This window comes from Vulpes vulpes, chromosome 2 (assembly GCF_048418805.1).
Source record: "Vulpes vulpes isolate BD-2025 chromosome 2, VulVul3, whole genome shotgun sequence".
Classification (NCBI taxonomy): domain Eukaryota; kingdom Metazoa; phylum Chordata; class Mammalia; order Carnivora; family Canidae; genus Vulpes; species Vulpes vulpes.
The window spans coordinates 76,340,788-76,353,605 of NC_132781.1; the positions used below are offsets into that span (position 1 = coordinate 76,340,788).

At 38.4% G+C, this 12,818-nt stretch overlaps 1 long non-coding RNA gene across 3 annotated transcripts in view; it reads left to right on the forward strand.

The window, feature by feature from the left end:
• LOC140597889 (uncharacterized) overlaps window positions 1–12,818 on the forward strand; it is a 112,324-nt gene that overhangs the window by 17,101 nt on the left and 82,405 nt on the right. Inside the window, exons 3-4 of one of the 3 annotated variants that reach the window (XR_011999883.1) lie at window positions 1,307–1,466; window positions 11,380–11,460. The exons of 1 other annotated variant lie outside the window; for it this stretch is intronic. This is a non-coding gene — a long non-coding RNA (uncharacterized lncRNA). The remainder of the gene's footprint in view (window positions 1–1,306; window positions 1,467–11,379; window positions 11,461–12,818) is intronic. One more of the 3 variants, XR_011999885.1, reaches the window with a different exon arrangement.

Consider the following 12,818-nt stretch of genomic DNA (forward strand, 5'->3'; position numbering starts at 1 on the left):
TGAATAGTTATTTTGGTGAGAGCTTTTCTCCTTTAACTCTCCTTCACGGGATCAAACTGATTGAAGTAGGGCAAAATCCATGTTTTATAAAATACCTTACTTTTGAACAATTCAAATCACTGTTATATATTATATTTTTCTCCTAAAACACTTTTATGAAGTATATAGATACAAGTTAATCCCATTTGATAAATGAGGAATTGGTGATAGAGATTAAGTGATTTCCTCAAGATCACTTAATTCATAACACATTAAATACTGGAATTCAGGCTTTCTCACTGATAACACAGGGATTGGATAGTCTATAATATATAATACTGTCATTTTCCTTCTCACTAACATTCTTTGTAATAGTATCTGTCAAATTTAGAATACGGAATTTGTAATTAGTATTCTTCCAGAAAGGAAGAACTCTTGGTAGTATAATTACTAACTGAAAATATGAAATTATTTAGACTTCCTAATATTTCATAAAACATATTCTGTTCCAACATTCATAAACATTACTCATATAAAAAACTAAATAATGTTTGCTCTTAGCCTCAAACACAGTGTTTCTCACAGTGCAGTCCTCATCAAAATGATCTGGAGAGCGTCTTAAGACTATAGGTTGCACCCCAGACCTACCAAATCTGAATTTCTAGAGTATAAAGGAATTTTGAGTATTTTTTTAAAAATCAGATCTCCCAGGTAATTTTTTTTATGGCCATTAAAGTTTACCATGCATTACAACCAGGGAGAGATTGTTTCTATAGACTAGGGGTGGGCAAACCACCATCCTTTAGCTAAATACCTACAAATAGAGAAAAGTAGCAGATTTACAAAACTGTTTCTGAATATAGTACTTATGAAAACTCTTGATAAAAGAAATGCAAATCAACACCAAATTTATGTTTCTCAGAAAGCCAAATGTCTTCCCTTACATCATCAATTTAGCAGTAGTGGTTTAAAAGTGCTTATATTTTATGAAATAGCAGGTTTATCTAAGGAATTCATTCATCTAGAGATCTTCTGTTCTGTGGTTCTGCAACACCTCCTTTTGCCTATTCATAAATCCACTCGATATATATTCATTGAGTACCTTATTTCTGAGCCAAGCGCCATTCTAGGCACTGATGTTACAGAGTGTACAAGTTGGCTAGAATCCCTGCCTTTAAGGTCTGTATTAGAAGAGGATGATAATTGCTTCTTAACAAAAAGTAAGATTCTTTATGGAGGAAGATAAAAGGATTTTATTTGCAACCAGTGACTCCAAACTTGCCATTTTGCAGAAGAAATACGTTTTTAAAATATTTTTTCTTTCCAGATTTGAAGTTGAAAGTATGGTTCTAAGATAAGGACATGTACCAAAGGAATGCTGCTTGATTTTTGCTGGACACTTAAAGGTCATGTCAAGTAATACAAGCAGGAACAAAAATACCAACTCTGAAATTTTAAGTGAATTTGAAGAAGGTGACATTATAAGGGTAAATATTGTCTGAGTTTCTCAGTCTCCCAGTATTATTTATTTATATCTTTTTAAAAAGATTTTATTTTTTTATTTGAGAGAAAGAGAGAGAGTGAGCATGAGTTGGAGGAGGGGCAGAGGGACAAGCAAACTCCATGCTGAGTGGAGCCCAAGGCAGGGCTCAATCCCAAGACCCTGAGATCATGACCTGAGCTGAAGTCAGTTGCTTAATTGACTGAGCCACCCAGGTGCCCCTCATCATTTTTTATTTAAAAGAATTTTAAATTATATGTGTCATTGCATTAAAGTAATTTACATAGTACACTATAGTATTGAAATACTTCAGTATGAAATATTTCAGTAATTGAAGTCCTTAGACAAACCATATTTTTCCTCAAGGAAGAGCCAACATATAGCCTAACATATATTTTGTCTAATATAGGATACACAAGATTCCTAAGTGGTTGTTATATGAATGATTGACTGGCTAAATGAGTGAGTTACAAACCATGTCACTTTAGAGGCTGAGTAGTATTAAAAAATATAATGTGCCAAAACAGTTACTAATTAAAGGAGCTCCTTTTGGTTTTTTAAAGAAACCCAGTGCTTGCAAAAAATTTTATGCAAAGGGATAGGACTTAGGATAAGAGAGCAGTTTGTGTGTAGTAATAAAACTTCATTTTTTGTTGTTGTTGAGGGCAGATTGGATCTGAAGATTCTTTTTTTCTTTTTTTTAAGATTTTATTTATTTATTCATGAGAGACTTATCATGAGAGATTTATTCATGAGAGAGAGGCAGAGAGGCCGAGCATGGGCAGAAGGAGAAGCAGGCCCCTTGCAGGGAGCCCAATTGTGGGACTTGATCCCGGGACTCCGGGGTCATACCCTGAGCCAAAGGCAGATGCTTAACCCCTGACCCACCCAGGCATCCCGGATTTGAAGATTCTTAAATCCAAAAGTCTCTAAGTGTAAAGGTTTTGGGAGGTGAGAACAGTTGCTGGGATTGATTTTGGAAAAGTCACTTCAGGTCAGACACAACACTGGAAACAATGCTAAAGAATCTGGACTACAGGGATCCCTGGGTGGCGCAGCGGTTTAGCGCCTGCCTTTGGCCCAGGGCGCGATCCTGGAGACCCGGGATCGAATCCCACGTCGGGCTCCCGGTGCATGGAGCCTGCTTCTCCCTCTGCCTATGTCTCTGCCTCTCTCTCTCACTGTGTGCCTATCATAAATAAATAAAAAAAAAAAAAAAAAAAAAGAATCTGGACTACAGATTCTACAGGCAGTAGAGCTCTTTGATGGTCTGTAAGTAGGAGGGAGATGGTTCAGATGAACATTTATATAGGTGACTGGTGTGATGATGTATTAGGAGAGAAAAGACAATATGGATTTGGAGAATAATTGCGAGATTAATGAGCAGGTCTTGGACCAAGGCACTGGGCTTGGGTGTACCAATTAAGAGATGGATTCAAGATGTTTTACTGGCAATAAATTCAATGAGAAGGGCAAAGGAAAAAGAAGAGATGCATTTCTAACAATTTTCAATAAAAATTAAATTTTATTCTTGCATGGCATCCCCATTTTTAAATGTATGAATCATCATTTATGGGTCAAAAATTTCTTGATACACTAAACATTGGCCAAGGAGTTAGCCAACCTGTGACTGACTGAACATTCTAGTGCTGGAGGTGCTTTGGAGACATTCTTAGAACCTATGATCTCCAAGATCTTCCCCAGGATCAGTGTTAGTGATAGATGGAGCCTCAGAGGTCAGGTAACAGAAAGCTCATGTTGATGGCTAGTTAGTGGCAGAAGTGCAAGCAGAATCCTGATTTTAGTGTCCTGTTCATTTTACCGTGCTGCCTCAACTGTGTGTGGATCAAATAGAGCCACCAGTGTTTCAACTAAAGGGAAGAAACAGATCATCTGTACTGGGGCTTCTCAAAATGTCTGTAATCATTAGGGTTCTCCAGAAAAACAGAACTAAGAGGATATATGTAGATATATATGAGATTTATTGTAGGAATTGGCTCATGCTATTATGGAAACCAAGCAGTCACACAATCTCCTGCTTTCAGCCCGGAGAAACAGGGAAGCCAGTGGTCTAACTCAGTCCAAGTCCAAAGGCCTGAGAACCAAGAGTGCTAAAGTCCAGGGCAGGAGAAGATGGATGTCCCAGCTCAAGCAAAGAGAGATTTTATTTTATTTATTTATTTTTTTTAATTTATGATAGTCACGCAGAGAGAGAGAGAGGCAGAGACACAGGCAGAGGGAGAAGCAGGCTCCATGCACCGGGAGCCTGACATGGGATTCGATCCCGGGTCTCCAGGATCGCGCCCTGGACCAAAGGCAGGCGCCAAACCGCTGCGCCACCCAGGGATCCCGAGAGATTTTAATTTTAAAGTCATGCTACTCTTCTCTAATTCCACCTTGACTCTTTATTACTACATCTTTTTCAATATTAAAGTCATAAAATAGTGTTGTAATTCTGTATACAGTCACACGAACACCATCCTCCCACTGAGCATCATGGATCTAGGTCAGTATCTCCATTCCAAGTCTGCTGTCCTGAGAACAAAGTACCTCCCCCTCCTTTTAAAGCATCTTTTTCTCATAGTAGTAAGTTGTTGGATGGAGGTAGGACACAGCATTATGTATGTTTATGGATCATGCTGCAGTTTTAGCATGTAAAATATTCCAGACTAAAGACTCATTTGGCCTGGAGTTCTTTCTTATACTATAGTTGGTACAAATTAATTCTGCTGGAGCTGATAGATTATCCAAAAGGAAAGTCCAGGCCAATCCTTATTTATTAATTCTGTAAGTTTAAGATTTATTTTTTAATATCATGTGCTTAAAATGGTGCATACTTATAATTCCACAGGTTCCTAGAATTTCATTGTAAGAATAATGTCAGAGCTAAAATAATTCTAAAAGAGATGGATTTGTTTTTATTTTCCAGGAAATCTGCCTTTTAAGTAAATACCAATCAGCCTACTTCAATTTTATGTAAAACAGATGTAAAATTTCTGATAATGAGTGAAGAAGTATTTAATGATATTCATAAAAATGATTACTGTTTTAAGAAAGTCCTTTTGGAAAGTCTACATAAACTTCAAAGCCCAAAATATTTACATTGAAAATGAATACTAAGGAAAATTAAGTATCTCTATTTAAATGTTAGCTATTAACACGTTGTGCTCATGGATCAGTAGCCTTGATTAGATAATAAACCATCACAGATGTAGGGGAGGCAAACTTTGCTCTCTGCCTTCTCAGGATTTTTCATCTGGGGCAGAAAATTAAACTGACATACAACAGATTACCCAGAGAAAAGCATACAAATTTATATAAGGTTTATGTGATATAGGAGCCTTCCTCATGACATGAAGACCCAACGAAGTAGCAAACTTCTATAAAGTGCCCGTTAAGAATTATTATTATTTTTTAAGAATTATTATTTTTTTTAAATGGCGCTAAACTGCTGAGCCACCCAGGGATCCCAAGAATTATTTTTAATAAGCTTTGTATAGAATTTCTCGACTTTGCCTCCCTGTTGAAGAAAGTTTCTTTGTTCCTGATAGAGGGAAGGCATCTGTCACATGGGAGTTCTTAATCTCCCATTTTCAGGAAGATAAGAATGATATTAGAATGCTCTTCTTACAGTCTAACTCTCTGCTATTTCCTAAGTGTCTCTAGTTCAAAATAATCCTTATGCCAAAGTGGTATATTTTGGGGTAGTGTACATCCTGTCACCCATCTCAGACCAGAGGAATTTTTCAAGGATTAAATGAGAAAATCCTCATGGAACTATCAGATCCGTGCCTGGCAGAGCAATACTCACTACATGGTATAGTCTTTACTCCTGTTGCTAATTGTAGTTAAAAATAATGATATGTCGTTGACGGATACAACCCTTCAAATTAACTTTTTAAAAAGTTGTGACTATAAATGCTGTGTTGCTTAGGAAAACAGTTGGCTGGTTCATTGCTAGGTTTATAATTTGAAGTTAAAGCGCCTATTCACGGGGATATTCTGTGATGTTGCAGAAATTCTTGATGAGGCAGGAGCTGTGTGTAATTCTGGTTGACAATTGAAGGGCATTTTGTCACAGAATCCTGGGACAAGCGAAAAGCAGTTTTTCATTTTCATTATTTTGGAGGAATGTGATTTGTAAGTGTTTAATAGTTCTTTTTTTTTTTAAAAAAAAGATTTTATTTATTTATTCATGAGAGACACAGAGAGGCAGACATAGGTAGAGGATGAAGCAGGCTCCCTGCAGGGAGCCTGAGGCAGGACTCAATCCTAGGACCTTGGGATCACAACCTGAGCCCAAGGCAGATGCTCAACCACTGAGCCATCTTAGGCAGGCTCCAGTGTGTATTATAATTTACTTTTTTAAAAGAATAATTTCCTTTTTATTTAAAACATCTTTCTTGGGTAAATCTCATGAGTCACATAGCCTTAGTTTCAGGGTGATGGTGATTTAACATTAGTGGCCCTAAGTTTTTTTTTTTTCTTTTTTAATTTATCATTACTCGAAACAAATGGCTTTCCAAAGCTATTTAGGCCATGTGTTCCTATTCTGCCTTATAAATCTTGATGTGCCAGGTACTGGAGTGATTGCTTAGTTGATCCCTTGGGAAGCCTGAAGTGAAAGCATTGATTAGGCTCTTTTGGGCTGAGAGCCCTATTCAGCTATTTAGCTGGCAGAAAGTCTTTGTTTTTTTTCGTTAGGGAAACTAGTGGCAGCAGAATCTTGCCTGGAGATATTTATTAGTAGTAGTAGTCATAAGCACTGTCTACTGTCTACTCACAAGTACTGTTGGTTGGTAAGTCATTCTGGAAGCAGAGGAAAGTGCTTCAATCTGTATTTATTTAGAATTTTTTAAATGGATACCTTTGTCAATGCTTATCAGATAAAGCTCATGAGATTTTCTGTATATTTGCCAGGATAAATCACTCTGTGATATGCTTCTCGAATTCAGAGTGGAATGTACTGTAATCTGACTTGAAAGTGTCATGGGAAATTTCTTCAACGTTTTAGTATTGATGAATATCAATTTAATAGATGCATGCTGTATACTTCTTTACTGAACCAGTGCTGTGGGAATTTGATGGACAGCAATGATTATGGCCATAGTAAGTGCCATGTACTCAAATGTCCTATGAAAAAAAAGCATCACAAATACAGTGATATGCAGGATGTGGTTTCTTTTTAAATATTATATTTGATTTATTATTTATGGACTAAAAAAGAGAGGTGAGCTCCATTAACCCAGTGACCTTTACTTTTTCCCAAGAAGGATAATTGCATTCTAATGGAAATATAGGAACAGTAGGTATTAAAAACACAACCCTCTGAAAGAATGGGGCTGCTTGCTTCAGCCTCTGAAAGCATCCAATGGGGCTCAGCATAAATTTATAAGCAACTCAAATTCTTTACCAAAGTAGAAAAATACTGCCAAGTGTGTTAGCCTTGGGAAAATCTAATAATGTTCTGGTGTTAATCTTTTATTTTCTTCAAGCATATTATGTTCTTTTTAAAGTAATAGTCATCAGTTTCATTCAAGACTGAAATTATAGCCTTACAGTGAGTGTCACTGTGCTGTTTCTCAAAGATTGCAGTGGTATGTTCATATGTGTGAGTGCTATGTGCATCTTGCATGAAAATCATAAATTGAGGGCTCCCACTCTGGTTATTTTCCACAGACCTTCTGTGTTTTCTGATTTCTGGTTCTTAAGAGACTTAATTTTGAGAGCCTCTAAAATCCCACCAGGAGAAGGATGGAATCTCAGTTCTGCTTTTGGGTCCATGCTGTTACAGGGTCACAGAAACTCCACAGAGACATTTTCAGGGGATCTCAAATGCTAGTTATGCACCATTGGTATTCTGTGACTGTTCTTCAGCTGTCAGAGGCAAGTGAGAAAGATATAGATGGTGTACATTTTTTCTCACAACTGAATTTATTCACATTTTTATAACAAGGTCCTCTATGTTTTAGGGGGTGCTCTTTCTTTCCTTTTTTGGTGCTGAAGTATTATTATTTCATAAAATGATGTTCACAATTCTTGCTACTTACCATTTTCATGTTCTTACTTGGCACACACAAACAAAAAGGTTGTCAGCTCTATACCATGTTCCTCCAGCCTTAAAATTAAAAAAAAATTTTTTTCAACTGACCTGGGACATCCCCAAATCAGAAAACTAACTCCTTTGTCAAACTGTATTGTCATTTTGAAGGCTCAGATATCAGTGTTAGGAAATGCTTCCTCTAAACTGCTGGTTTGCTATTATCTGTGTTATGTTGTCTCTCAAAACAAAATTGCTTAGTCTTTAAGAGCCTGGGTGACGAACCCATGTAACCAGCATTCTAGATTCAGTACTGCCATTTATTTAACCTTCAGAGCCTCAGTTTCCCATCTGTATAAGTGGCAACGACAAAACACCAATTTATAGAGGTGCTGTGATCATTAAGTGAGTTCATATATATCAAATGCTTAGCACAGTGGCTAGCATATTGACATATATGAATTTTGCTGTTGATCATATTTTCCTTCTTTGTTTTGGTAACAGGATATTTATAAGATTTGCCCATATCTAGCCTAGGATTGTCTAGGACATGATTAGGTAAAATTATATAACCAGCCTGCTATTTCTCTGTAATCTCTCTTCCCTCAGCTGTTTATTTTTCTCCACTGATTATATGCATTAAAAAAATCCCACCAAATAATAATATGACCTTCCTTAGAGTATAGATATGAGGATATACAAACTCAGAATTTCTGGGAGTGGGGCTCAGAAATTTAATTTATAATAAGCATCCCAGGCAATACTTTAAAAAAAAAACTTTTAAAAAAAGATTTAATTTATTTGACAGAGACAGAGAGAGAGCACAAGCAGAAGGAGCAGCAGGCAGAGAGAGGGAGAAGCAGGCTCCTCGAGGAGCAGGGAGCCTGACTCCGGCCTCCATCCCAGGACCATGGGATCATGACTTAAGTTGAAGGCAGATGCTTAACCAACTGAGCCACCCAGGTGCCTCACCCCAGGCAATACTTCACATTCAAACATGAAGATCACTGGCTGAGTAGAATGTGTAACATTTTATACTGTGATAAATTTTTGTATAAAATATAAATCAGTAATGCCAAAGGTATAAATAAATAAATACCTCACTAGTATTTGGGATTGGGATAAGCTATAAATTAATTTATTAAATCTAGAAGTCGCATTTCATGATCCAAGCCTTCACATGCCACTTCAGGTGAAGTGACTTCAGGGTCTTCTGACTTTAGAGCTGCTTTCATTGTATAACTAGCTTGGCCACTCATAGACTCCCAGAATATTATAGCTGGGAACGTAGAGAAGGTGGCTGTGGCCATGAGGCACTAGGGCACTCCAGGGAGCTGGCTGCAAAGAGGCCATCAGCTAAGCAAGATAGGATTAGAGGAACCAACGCTGTTGTCACTCACAATATCAAACTCTACCATTTACTGAATCCCTTTAAAAAAAAAAAAAAAAGCAAAAAGCAAAATAGATTTGTACTAAGTATTTTCCTTGTGGTATTTCATTTAATTTTCATATAACTCCATTAGCTATTATTTTATTCCCCCTTCATAGATTGAAGAAAGAAATCTAAAAGATATTAAGCAAGATATTCCAGGGACCAAGATATTCCAGGGACCAAGACTAATAACAGTAGAACACAGAGTTCCTGACCCTACCCTAAAACCTGACTCCTAACTGCCATGGTTTCCTGCCTGCTGTTAATTCTCACAGAGCCATGCAAGGAAAGGCAGAGGCCTCCCATAGAGTTCCAAAAGATTGTACTGGCAAGCATGGAGAGATAGTTGTGAAACTTCCTGACTTCCAGGATAATAAAAAAGGCTCTTTATTCATTGGTGCCAAGATTTACCATACAGTGGCCCATCCTCTAATATGCCACGGGAACGTTATACAAACCCAGCCTTGTGGCCTGACTCACTATCTTAATCACAGACTTGTGCACTCAGAGTTTACTGTCTGGTTGAATCGTGGGTAGAAGTGTTTACTTGCTATTGTGGATACCTCAAATTTGTCATAATAAAAAGTGATGTTGGGTACTGAGGAGTAAGCATTTGGCACTCCTACACCACCTGGCACTTGGCAGCCTAGCTGCTCTCCTGAGCAGTGGAAGTTCATCTCAGGACAATAGCAAGCCTCAGAAGTCAACAACTGCTGGTTATTATTCCATGCTGGTGCATCTGGTACCTCGATGGGTGCTGTGGTCTAGCCCAGCAGTGGAGTGGTCCCAGCAGTGTTCACTATTTGGAGAAAACAAATACTGTGACAGAGATTGAGTCACCAAGGAATCTTGGAAGTCTTCCTTTTGCCTTCTGAGCACATGCATTACAGGTTGGACCTCAAATGGAGCAGTGGTACCTGGTGTGGTTGCCTAAGGAAGTTTTAGTGTGCAATACAATTTCACAGTTTTGTCTCACTGGTTTGTTTTGTTTGTTGTTTGCTCAGGAACTTGGCACATCAAAACCATTTCAGGTTTTGCTGGATTGGAGTCCTAGAAAAAAAAAGGATTCTCATCACTGAGAAATAGATATTCCTCTGAGAACAGTGATTAAGCCTCTCAATCAGCACATTGCTGATTGTTCATCCAAGGTCCAGATTTTGCAAAAACTTGTCCCCAACAAGTTTAGCAAATAGAGCAATTTTGGGATGTATTTTACACTGTTATTCACAGAACATTTACAGTTTCCAGTTTTGCTTTTATTTCTAATTTTCTCAGCAGGAACAACTCATTTGATATGAACAACTTATTCAAGAAGTTCAAAGGCACTGTAGTGTATAGTAAATACAGTTTTGCCATCAGAGAGAATGAAGTTCTGATCCTGGCTTGGCTACTTACTTGCTGTGGACTTAGAATAAGTGACTTAGCCTCTCTAAGTCTCCGTGGGCTATTTTTAAATCTAAGATGATAATGCTTGTCATACAGAGTGGGTGCAAAATTAATTCAAGAAAGCAATTAAAAAAAAAAAAAAGAAAGCAATTAAAGTGGTTATTGAGCCCTTACCCTGTGCCAGGCACTGTTCTAGGTTTTATGGATACAGTGGTGAACTTGACCTTGCCCTCGTGTTCAAAACGGAAAGCCAAACTAACAACTGATTACAACAAAATAAGATGGTGGCTAAGACAGTGAGGAGCTTGAGAGGCCTCAGGTGCTTAAAGGGAAAAATAAGTAACTCAGTTTAGGTCAGTGGTTCTCTGCCTTGACTATTCATTAGAAACCCCTGGAGAGTTTTGTTGTTGTTGTTGTTGTTGTTTTTGTTTTTTTTAAACTACCAACACTCTGGTCACACCATAGACTAGTTAAATCAGAATTGCTAGGGGTTTATCTTGGGGACCAGTAATTCTTAAGTCTCCCAGGTGATTCTAATGTGGAGCCGGGTTTGAGAAACTCTTAGGCTGGGATCAGGGAATTTTTCAGAGGAAGCTGAGATCTTGAGGCTGAAGTCTGCAGCATAATCCAGAGTTGGCCATATGTAGAGAGGACAGAACCACACATAGAACAAGGAAGGGTAGGTGTGTGTGTGTGTGTGTGTGTGTGTGAAGATCTGCAAGGGTAAAAGAATGTGATACCTTCTGGGGAAATGCAAATAATTCTATGTGGATTGAACATGGAGCCCAAGAGGAGTAAGGCAGGAGAGGTAAGCGGAGGCCAGAATACAAGCGTCTTTGAATTACCTTCTAAAGAAATGGATTGTGTAAAGGGATCAGTGCAGGCACATAAGACACCTTCACTAAATGATAATGACGGCTATTAGTAGTAGATGCTTGAGTTCTTAGCACATTTAGTTCTAGAGTGGCAAAGGTCATTCTAACTATGTTCACTCAAGGGTCTTAATGGAAGATTAATTCTTAGAACATTTCAATATTCCAGCCATGTGAGTGGGAAGAAGAGGTTGCCATGTCTGGGTTGCTGGTTTTGCTCCATTCAAATTGTGCCTTCAGAGTCTAATGAGTAAGTAATTTCTCCCTGGACTTTTGTGTGTGTGTGTGTGTGTGTGTGTGGTAAAACATGCATAACATAAAATTTACCATTTTAACCATTTTTTAGTGTACAATTGAGTGGCATTAAGTACAATGTGTTGTTATGCAACCATTGCCACTGTCTTTCTCTAGAACTTTTTTTGTCATCCCCAAATGAAACTCTGTACCCCTTGAACACTAACTCCCCATTCTCACCCCACCTTCCCCTGTCCCTGGCACCCTCTCTTGTACTTTCTGTCTCTATGAATTTGATTATTTCAGGTACCTCATATCAGTAGAATCATAATATTTGCCCTTTTGTGTCTGGCTTATTGCACTCACATAATGTCCTCACTAGATTTTAAAAGTCTTAGCCTCCTTTTCCTAAGGTCTTAGATCTTTTACTTGGACCTTAAACTCTGACATTTTAAAAGCATAGAAATAGCTTTGATCTTAGGGAGTTCATAATATTTCAGCACAGCATAATATAAGATGACAAAGCAGCATACAGTGTGTGCAGAAGTCCTGTCCAGTCTCCAGGACAAAGGTATGAACGTCCTGGATTATTTGCTGTGGTTTATCACGCCCTGTTCCCTCAGATGATGAGGATAGCATAAAGGTAGTCATTTATCCACCTTTTCATGGGTTATTATTTTTTCTTTCAATTCATTCAATTCAAGCTGGATAGTAAATATAAACAGCAAGTGATTTTTAAATAATCTCAGTTTATCTTTATATTAGAGCGTGTTCATTTACAGCATTCTTAGGAGCTTCTCCCATGTGATCCAAAACTAGCCCCCATACACAGAGGGCAGGAAGACTGAAGATAGAGGCAGGCAACTCCTGATGTGGAGGTGGCTGGGTTAATAAGCAATAGAACTTCTATACAAGGGGATCCCTGGGGTAGCTCAGTGGTTTAGCGCCGCCTTCACCTCAGGGTGTGATCCTGGAGACCTGGGATTGAGTCTCACATCAGGCTCCTGCATGGGGCCTGCTTCTCCCTCTGCCTGTGTCTCTTGCCTCTCTCTCTCTCTCTCTCTCTCATAAATAAATAAAATCTTAAGAAAAACAACAACAAACTTCTATACGAGGCCTGTCTTGGGTGGTCTTAAGATGTAGATCTCCATACCTGCCTGCCAAGTCTTAAAAGCTTACATAAAGGCCTTAACTAGGTGCAGTCACAAATATTCCACACCACATTACTGTCCTCAAGGCTATGCTTTTGAGGGCAGCTTCTGGGAGCAAGAAAGGCAAGCAGGATGCACAATCCGAGGACAGGGGACAGGTGAGGAGCTTCTGACTTCTGCGATCCAGCTCATAGATCACATTCTCTCAATGATCTCCCCCAAT